The sequence below is a fragment of the Syngnathus scovelli genome, unplaced genomic scaffold (assembly GCF_024217435.2).
Source record: "Syngnathus scovelli strain Florida unplaced genomic scaffold, RoL_Ssco_1.2 HiC_scaffold_23, whole genome shotgun sequence".
In the NCBI taxonomy this organism is placed as follows: domain Eukaryota; kingdom Metazoa; phylum Chordata; class Actinopteri; order Syngnathiformes; family Syngnathidae; genus Syngnathus; species Syngnathus scovelli.
The window spans coordinates 2,304,476-2,315,345 of NW_026061323.1; positions in this window are offsets into that span (position 1 = coordinate 2,304,476).

The following is a 10,870-nucleotide window of genomic DNA, read 5'->3' on the forward strand; positions in this document are numbered from 1 at the left end:
GCACTTTTTACTATGCGCACCCAACCAGAGTGACGGGAGGAGCACATTTCAGAAAACGTGCTCAGCTCGTCGAGAAAATGCGATGTAAGCAATAAAATTAAAAATGCCCCCAAAACCTAAACCAAACGTTGCAGATGGTCATTTCTTCATGCGCAGTAGTCAACGTGGCACTCTCTAGCTGCCAAGAGCACTTTTTACTATGCGCACCCAACCAGAGTGACGGGAGGAGCACATTTCAGAAAACATGCTCAGCTCGTCGAGAAAATGCGATTTAAGCAATAAAATTAAAAATGCACCTAAAACCTAAACCAAACGTTGCAGATGGTCATTTTTTCATGCGCAGTGGTCAACGCGGCACTCTCTAGCTGCCAAGAGCACTTTTTACTATGCACACCCAACCAGAGTGACGGGAGGAGCACATTTCAGAAAACGTGCTCAGCTCGTCGAGAAAATGCGATTTAAGCAATAAAATTAAAAATGCACCTAAAACCTAAACCAAACGTTGCAGGTGGTTATTTCTTCATGCGCAGTGGTCAACGCGGCACTCTCTAGCTGCCAAGAGCACTCTTTTTACTATGCGCACCCAACCAGTGACTAAAGGCGCACATTTCAGAAAACGTGCTCAGCTCGTCGAGAAAATGCGATTTAAGCAATAAAATTAAAAATGCACCTAAAACCTAAACCAAACGTTGCAGGTGGTCATTTCTTCATGCGCAGTGGTCAACGCGGCACTCTCTAGCTGCCAAGAGCACTTTTTACTATGCGCACCCAACCAGAGTGACGGGAGGAGCATATTTCAGAAAACGTGCTCAGCTCGTCGAGAAAATGCGATTTAAGCAATAAAATTAAAAATGCACCTAAAACCTAAACCAAACTTTGCAGGTGGTTATTTCTTCATGCGCAATGGTCAACGCGGCATTCTCTAGCTGCCAAGAGCACTTTTTACTATGCGCACCCAACCAGAGTGACGGGAGGAGCACATTTCAGAAAACGTGCTCAGCTCGTCGAGAAAATGCGATTTAAGCAATGAAATTAAAAATGCACCTAAAACCTAAACCAAACGTTGCAGGTGGTTATTTCTTCATGCGCAATGGTCAATGCGGCACTCTCTAGCTGCCAAGAGCACTTTTTACTATGCGCACCCAACCAGAGTGACGGGAGGAGCTCATTTCAGAAAACGTGCTCAGCTCGTCGAGAAAATGCGATTTAAGCAATAAAATTAAAAATGCACCCAAAACCTAAACCAAACGTTGCAGATGGTCATTTCTTCATGCGCAGTGGTCAACGCGGCACTCTCTAGCTGCCAAGAGCACTTTCTACTATGCACACCCAACCAGAGTGACGGGAGGAGCACATTTCTGAAAACGTGCTCAGCTCGATGAGAAAATGCGATTTAAGCAATAAAATTAAAAATGCACCCAAAACCTAAAACAAACGTTGCAGGTGGTTATTTCTTCGTGTGCAGTGGTCAACGCGGCACTCTCTAGCTGCCAAGAGCACTTTTTACTATGCGCACCCAACCAGAGTGACGGGAGGAGCACATTTCAGAAAACGTGCTCAGCTCGTCGACAAAATGCGATTTAAGCAATAAAATTAAAGATGCACCTAAAACCTAAACCAAACGTTGCAGGTGGTTATTTCTTCATGCGCAGTGGTCAACGCGGTACTCTCTAGCTGCCAAGAGCACTTTTTACTATGCGCACCCAACCAGAGTGACGGGAGGATTACATTTCAGAAAACGTGCTCAGCTCGTCGAGAAAATGCGATTTAAGCAATAAAATTAAAAATGCACCTAAAATCTAAACCAAACGTTGCAGGTGGTTATTTCTTCATGCGCAATGGTCAACGTGGCACTCTCTAGCTGCCAAGAGCACTTTTTACTATGCGCAACCAACAAGAGTGACGGGAGGAGCACATTTCAGAAAACGTGCTCAGCTCGTCGAGAAAATGCGATTTAAGCAATAAAATTCAAAATGCACCTAATACCTAAACCAAACGTTGCAGATGGTCATTTCTTCATGCGCAGTGGTCAACGCGGCACTCTCTAGCTGCCAAGAGCACTTTTTACTATGCGCACCCAACCAGAGTGACGGGAGGAGCACATTTCAGAAAACCTGCTCAGCTCGTCCAGAAAATGCGATTTAAGCAATACAATTAAAAATGCACCTAAAACCTAAACCAAACGTTGCAGGTGGTTATTTCTTCATGCGCAGTGGTCAACGCGGCACTCTCTAGCTGCCAAGAGCACTTTTTACTATGCGCACCCAACCAGAGTGACGGGAGGAGCACATTTCAGAAAACGTGCTCAGCTCGTCGAGAAAATGCGATTTAAGCAATAAAATTAAAAATGCACCTAAAACCTAAACCAAACGTTGCAGGTGGTTATTTCTTCATGCGCAGTGGTCAACGCGGCACTCTCTAGCTGCCAAGAGCACTTTTTAATATGCACACCCAACCAGAGTGACGGGAGGAGCACATTTCAGAAAACGTGCACAGCTCGTCGAGAACATGCGATTTAAGCAATAAAATTAAAAAAGCACCCAAAACATAAACCAAACGTTGCAGGTGGTTATTTCTTCATGCGCAGTGGTCAACGCGGCACTCTCTAGCTGCCAAGAGCACTCTTTTTACTATGCGCACCCAACCAGTGACGGAAGGCGCACATTTCAGAAAACGTGCTCAGCTCGTCGAGAAAATGCGATTTAAGCAATAAAATTAAAAATGCACCCAAAACCTAAACCAAACGTTGCAGGTGGTTATTTCTTCATGCGCAGAGGTCAACGCGGCACTCTCTAGCTGCCAAGAGCAGTTTTTTACGATGCGCACCCAACCAGAGTGACGGGAGGAGCACATTTCAGAAAACGTGCTCAGCTCGTCGAGAAAATGCGATTTAAGCAATAAAATTAAAAATGCACCTAAAACCTAAACCAAACGTTGCAGGTGGTTATTTCTTCATGCGCAATGGTCAACGCGGCACTCTCTAGCTGCCAAGAGCACTTTTTACTATGCGCACCCAACCAGAGTGACGGGAGGAGCACATTTCAGAAAACGTGCTCAGCTCGTCGAGAAAATGCGATGTAAGCAATAAAATTAAAAATGCCCCCAAAACCTAAACCAAACGTTGCAGATGGTCATTTCTTCATGCGCAGTAGTCAACGCGGCACTCTCTAGCTGCCAAGAGCACTTTTTACTATGCGCACCCAACCAGAGTGACGGGAGGAGCACATTTCAGAAAACATGCTCAGCTCGTCGAGAAAATGCGATTTAAGCAATAAAATTAAAAATGCACCTAAAACCTAAACCAAACGTTGCAGATGGTCATTTTTTCATGCGCAGTGGTCAACGCGGCACTCTCTAGCTGCCAAGAGCACTTTTTACTATGCACACCCAACCAGAGTGACGGGAGGAGCACATTTCAGAAAACGTGCTCAGCTCGTCGAGAAAATGCGATTTAAGCAATAAAATTCAAAATGCACCTAATACCTAAACCAAACGTTGCAGATGGTCATTTCTTCATGCGCAGTGGTCAACGCGGCACTCTCTAGCTGCCAAGAGCACTTTTTACTATGCGCACCCAACCAGAGTGACGGGAGGAGCACATTTCAGAAAACCTGCTCAGCTCGTCCAGAAAATGCGATTTAAGCAATACAATTAAAAATGCACCTAAAACCTAAACCAAACGTTGCAGGTGGTTATTTCTTCATGCGCAGTGGTCAACGCGGCACTCTCTAGCTGCCAAGAGCACTTTTTACTATGCGCACCCAACCAGAGTGACGGGAGGAGCACATTTCAGAAAACGTGCTCAGCTCGTCGAGAAAATGCGATTTAAGCAATAAAATTAAAAATGCACCTAAAACCTAAACCAAACGTTGCAGGTGGTTATTTCTTCATGCGCAGTGGTCAACGCGGCACTCTCTAGCTGCCAAGAGCACTTTTTAATATGCACACCCAACCAGAGTGACGGGAGGAGCACATTTCAGAAAACGTGCACAGCTCGTCGAGAACATGCGATTTAAGCAATAAAATTAAAAAAGCACCCAAAACATAAACCAAACGTTGCAGGTGGTTATTTCTTCATGCGCAGTGGTCAACGCGGCACTCTCTAGCTGCCAAGAGCACTCTTTTTACTATGCGCACCCAACCAGTGACGGAAGGCGCACATTTCAGAAAACGTGCTCAGCTCGTCGAGAAAATGCGATTTAAGCAATAAAATTAAAAATGCACCCAAAACCTAAACCAAACGTTGCAGGTGGTTATTTCTTCATGCGCAGAGGTCAACGCGGCACTCTCTAGCTGCCAAGAGCAGTTTTTTACTATGCGCACCCAACCAGAGTGACGGGAGGAGCACATTTCAGAAAACGTGCTCAGCTCGTCGAGAAAATGCGATTTAAGCAATAAAATTAAAAATGCACCTAAAACCTAAACCAAACGTTGCAGGTGGTTATTTCTTCATGCGCAATGGTCAACGCGGCACTCTCTAGCTGCCAAGAGCACTTTTTACTATGCGCACCCAACCAGAGTGACGGGAGGAGCACATTTCAGAAAACGTGCTCAGCTCGTCGAGAAAATGCGATGTAAGCAATAAAATTAAAAATGCCCCCAAAACCTAAACCAAACGTTGCAGATGGTCATTTCTTCATGCGCAGTAGTCAACGCGGCACTCTCTAGCTGCCAAGAGCACTTTTTACTATGCGCACCCAACCAGAGTGACGGGAGGAGCACATTTCAGAAAACATGCTCAGCTCGTCGAGAAAATGCGATTTAAGCAATAAAATTAAAAATGCACCTAAAACCTAAACCAAACGTTGCAGATGGTCATTTTTTCATGCGCAGTGGTCAACGCGGCACTCTCTAGCTGCCAAGAGCACTTTTTACTATGCACACCCAACCAGAGTGACGGGAGGAGCACATTTCAGAAAACGTGCTCAGCTCGTCGAGAAAATGCGATTTAAGCAATAAAATTAAAAATGCACCTAAAACCTAAACCAAACGTTGCAGGTGGTTATTTCTTCATGCGCAGTGGTCAACGCGGCACTCTCTAGCTGCCAAGAGCACTTTTTAATATGCACACCCAACCAGAGTGACGGGAGGAGCACATTTCAGAAAACGTGCACAGCTCGTCGAGAACATGCGATTTAAGCAATAAAATTAAAAATGCACCCAAAACCTAAACCAAACGTTGCAGGTGGTTATTTCTTCATGCGCAGTGGTCAACGCGGCACTCTCTAGCTGCCAAGAGCACTCTTTTTACTAATCGCACCCAACCAGTGACTAAAGGCGCACATTTCAGAAAACGTGCTCAGCTCGTCGAGAAAATGCGATTTAAGCAATAAAATTAAAAATGCACCTAAAACCTAAACCAAACGTTGCAGGTGGTCATTTCTTCATGCGCAGTGGTCAACGCGGCACTCTCTAGCTGCCAAGAGCACTTTTTACTATGCGCACCCAACCAGAGTGACGGGAGGAGCACATTTCTGAAAACGTGCTCAGCTCGATGAGAAAATGCGATTTAAGCAATAAAATTAAAAATGCACCCAAAACCTAAAACAAACGTTGCAGGTGGTTATTTCTTCGTGCGCAGTGGTCAACGCGGCACTCTCTAGCTGCCAAGAGCACTTTTTACTATGAACACCCAACCAGAGTGACGGGAGGAGCACATTTCAGAAAACCTGCTCAGCTCGTCGACAAAATGCGATTTAAGCAATAAAATTAAAGATGCACCTAAAACCTAAACCAAACGTTGCAGGTGGTTATTTCTTCATGCGCAGTGGTCAACGCGGTACTCTCTAGCTGCCAAGAGCACTTTTTACTATGCGCACCCAACCAGAGTGACGGGAGGAGCACATTTCAGAAAACGTGCTCAGCTTGTCCAGAAAATGCGATTTAAGCAATAAAATTAAAAATGCGCCCAAAACCTAAACCAAACGTTGCAGGTGGTTATTTCTTCATGCGCAATGGTCAACGCGGCACTCTCTAGCTGCCAAGAGCACTTTTTACTATGCGCACCCAACCAGAGTGACGGGAGGAGCACATTTCAGAAAACGTGCTCAGCTCGTCGAGAAAATGCGATTTAAGCAATAAAATTAAAAATGCACCTAAAACCTAAACCAAACGTTGCAGGTGGTTATTTCTTCATGCGCAGTGGTCAACGCGGCACTCTCTAGCTGCCAAGAGCACTTTTTACTATGCGCACCCAACCAGAGTGACGGGAGGAGCACATTTCAGAAAACGTGCTCAGCTCGACGAGAAAATGCGATTTAAGCAATAAAATTAAAAATGCACCCAAAACCTAAACCAAATGTTGCAGGTGGTTATTTCTTCATGCGCAGTGGTCAACGCGGCACTCTCTAGCTGCCAAGAGCACTTTTTACTATGCGCACACAACCAGAGTGACGGGAGGAGCACTTTTCAGAAAACGTGCTCAGCTCGTCGAGAAAATGCGATTTAAGCAATAAAATTAAAAATGCACCTAAAACCTAAACCAAACGTTGCAGGTGGTTATTTCTTCATGCGCAGTGGTAAACGCGGCACTCTCTAGCTGCCAAGAGCACTTTTTACTATGCCACCCAACCAGAGTGACGGGAGGAGCACATTTCAGAAAACGTGCTCAGCTCGTCCAGAAAATGCGATTTAAGCAATAAAATTAAAAATGCACCCAAAACCTAAACCAAACGTTGCAGATGGTCATTTCTTCATGCGCAGTGGTCAACGCGGCACTCTCTAGCTGCCAAGAGCACTTTTTACTATGCGCACCCAACCAGAGTGACGGGAGGAGCACATTTCAGAAAACGTGCTCAGCTCGTCCAGAAAATGCGATTTAAGCAATAAAATTAAAAATGCACCTAAAACCTAAACCAAACGTTGCAGATGGTCATTTCTTCATGCGCAGTGGTCAACGCGGCACTCTCTAGCTGCCAAGAGCACTTTTTACTATGCGCACCCAACCAGAGTGACGGGAGGAGCACATTTCAGAAAACGTGCTCAGCTCGTGGAGAAAATGCGATTTAAGCAATACAATTAAAAATGCACCTAAAACCTAAACCAAACGTTGCAGGTGGTTATTTCTTCATGCGCAATGGTCAACGTGGAACTCTCTAGCTGCCAAGAGCACTTTTTACTATGCGCACCCAACCCGAGTGACGGGAGGAGCACATTTCAGAAAACGTGCTCAGCTCGTCGAGAAAATGCGATTTAAGCAATAAAATTAAAAATGCACCCAAAACCTAAAACAAACGTTGCACGTGGTTATTTCTTCATGCGCAGTGGTCAAAGCGGCACTCTCTAGCTGCCAAGAGCACTTTTTACTATGCGCACCCAACCAGAGTGACAGGAGGAGCACATTTCAGAAAACGTGCTCAGCTCGACGAGAAAATGCGATTTAAGCAATAAAATTAAAAATGCACCCAAAACCTAAACCAAACGTTGCAGGTGGTTATTTCTTCATGCGCAGTGGTCAACGCGGCACTCTCTAGCTGCCAAGGGCACTTTTTGCTATGCGCACCCAACCAGAGTGACGGGAGGAGCACATTTCAGAAAACGTGCTCTGCTCGTCGAGAAAATGCGATTTAAGCAATAAAATTAAAAATGCACCTAAAACCTAAACCAAACGTTGCAGGTGGTTATTTGTTCATGCGCAATGGTCAACGCGGCACTCTCTAGCTGCCAAGAGCATTTTTTACTATGCGCACCCAACCAGAGTGACGGGAGGAGCGCATTTCAGAAAACGTGCTCAGCTCGTCGAGAAAATGCGATTTAAGCAATAAAATTAAAGATGCACCTAAAACCTAAATAAAACGTTGCAGGTGGTTATTTCTTCATGCGCAGTGGTCAACGCAGCACTCTCTAGCTGCCAAGAGCACTTTTTACTATGCGCACCCAACCAGAGTGACGGGAGGAGCACATTTCAGAAAACGTGCTCAGCTCGTCGAGAAAATGCGATTTAAGCAATAAAATTAAAAATGCACCCAAAACCTAAACCAAACGTTGCAGGTGGTTATTTCTTCATGCGCAGTGGTCAACGCGGCACTCTCTAGCTGCCAAGAGCACTTTTTACTATGCGCACCCACCAGAGTGACGGGAGGAGCACATTTCAGAAAACGTGCTCAGCTCGTCGAGAAAATGCGATTTAAGCAATAAAATTAAAAATGCACCCAAAACCTAAACCAAACGTTGCAGATGGTCATTTCTTCATGCGCAGTGGTCAACGCGGCACTCTCTAGCTGCCAAGAGCACTTTTTACTATGCACACCCAACCAGAGTGACTGGAGGAGCGCATTTCAGAAAACGTGCTCAGCTCGACGAGAAAATGCGATTTAAGCAATAAAATTAAAAATGCACCCAAAACCTAAACCAAACGTTGCAGGTGGTTATTTCTTCATGCGCAGTGGTCAACGCGGCACTCTCTAGCTGCCAAGAGCACTTTTTACTATACACACCCAACTAGAGTGACGGGAGGAGCACATTCCAGAAAACGTGCTCAGCTAGTCGAGAAAATGCGATTTAAGCAATAAAATTAAAAATGCACCCAAAACCTAAACCAAACGTTGCAGGTGGTTATTTCTTCATGCGCAGCAGTCAACGCGGCACTCTCTAGCTGCCAAGAGCACTTTTTACTATGCGCACCCAACCAGAGTGACGGGAGGAGCACATTTCAGAAAACGTGCTCAGCTCGTCGAGAAAATGCGATTTAAGCAATAAAATTAAAAATGCACCCAAAACCTAAACCAAACGTTGCAGGTGATTATTTCTTCATGCGCAGTGGTCAACGCGGCACTCTCTAGCTGCCAAGAGCACTTTTTACTATGCGCACCCAACCAGAGTGACGGGAGAAGCACTTTTCAGAAAATGTGCTCAGCTCGTCGAGAAAATGCAAATTAAGCAATAAAATTAAAAATGCACCCAAAACCTAAACCAAACGTTGCAGATGGTCATTTCTTCATGCGCAGTGGTCAACGCGGCACTCTCTAGCTGCCAAGAGCACTTTTTACTATGCGCACCCAACCAGAGTGACTGGAGGAGCACATTTCAGAAAACGTGCTCAGCTCGTCGAGAAAATGCGATTTAAGCAATAAAATTAAAAATGCACCTAAAACCCAAACCAAACGTTGCAGGTGGTTATTTCTTCATGCGCAGTGGTCAACGCGGCACTCTCTAGCTGCCAAGAGCACTTTTTACGATGCACACCCAACCAGAGAGACGGGAGGAGCGCATTTCAGAAAACGTGCTCAGCTCGACGAGAAAATGCGATTTAAGCAATAAAATTAAAAATGCACCCAAAACCTAAACCAAACGTTGCAGGTTTTTATTTCTTCATGCGCAGTGGTCAACGCGGCACTCTCTAGCTGCCAAGAGCACTTTTTACTATGCGCACCCAACCAGAGTGACGGGAGGAGCACATTTCAGAAAACGTGCTCAGCTCGTCGAGAAAATGCGATTTAAGCAATAAAATTAAAAATGCACCCAAAACCTAAACCAAACGTTACAGGTGGTTATTTCTTCATGCGCAGTGGTCAACGCGGCACTCTCTAGCTGCCAAGAGCACTTTTTACTATGCGCACCCAACCAGAGTGACGGGAGGAGCACATTTCAGAAAACGTGCTCAGCTCGTCCAGAAAATGCGATTTAAGCAATAAAATTAAAAATGCACCTAAAACCTAAACCAAACGTTGCAGATGGTCATTTCTTCATGCGCAGTGGTCAACGCGGCACTCTCTGGCTGCCAAGAGCACTTTTTACTATGCGCACCCAACCAGAGTGACGGGAGGAGCACATTTCAGAAAACGTGCTCAGCTCGTCCAGAAAATGCGATTTAAGCAATAAAATTAAAAATGCACCTAAAACCTAAACCAAACGTTGCAGATGGTCATTTCTTCATGCGCAGTGGTCAACGCGGCACTCTCTAGCTGCCAAGAGCACTTTTTACTATGTGCACCCAACCAGAGTGACGTGAGGAGCACATTTCAGAAAACGTGCTCAACTCGTCGAGAAAATGCGATTTAAGCAATAAAATTAAAAATGCACCAAAAACCGAAACCAAACGTTGCAGATGGTCATTTCTTCATGCGCAGTGGTCAACGCGGCACTCTCTAGCTGCCAAGAGCACTTTTTACTATGCACACCCAACCAGAGTGACGGGAGGAGCACATTTCAGAAAACGTGCTCAGCTCGTCGAGAAAATGCGATTTAAGCAATAAAATTAAAAATGCACCCAAAACATTAAACCAAACGTTGCAGGTGGTTATTTCTTCATGCGCAGTGGTCAACGCGGCACTCTCTAGCTGCCAAGAGCATTTTTTACTATGCACACCCAACCAGAGTGACGGGAGGAGCACATTTCAGAAAACGTGCTCAGCTCGTCGAGAAAATGCGATTTAAGCAATAAAATTAAAAATGCACCTAAAACCTAAACCAAACGTTGCAGGTGGTTATTTCTTCATGCGCAGTGGTCAACGCGGCACTCTCTAGCTGCCAAGAGCACTTTTTACTATGCGCACCCAACCAGAGTGACGGGAGGAGCACATTTCAGAAAACGTGCTCAGCTCGTCCAGAAAATGCGATTTAAGCAATACAATTAAAAATGCACCTAAAACCTAAACCAAACGTTGCAGGTGGTTATTTCTTCGTGCGCAGCAGTCAACGCGGCACTCTCTAGCTGCCAAGAGCACTTTTTACTATGCGCACCCAACCAGAGTGACGGGAGGAGCACATTTCAGAAAACGTGCTCAGCTCGTCGAGTAAATGCAATTTAAGCAATAAAATTAAAAATGCACCCAAAACCTAAACCAAACGTTGCAGGTGGTTATTTCTTTATGCGCAGTGGTCAACGCGGCACTCTCTAGCTGCCAAGAGCACTTTTTACTATGCGCACCCA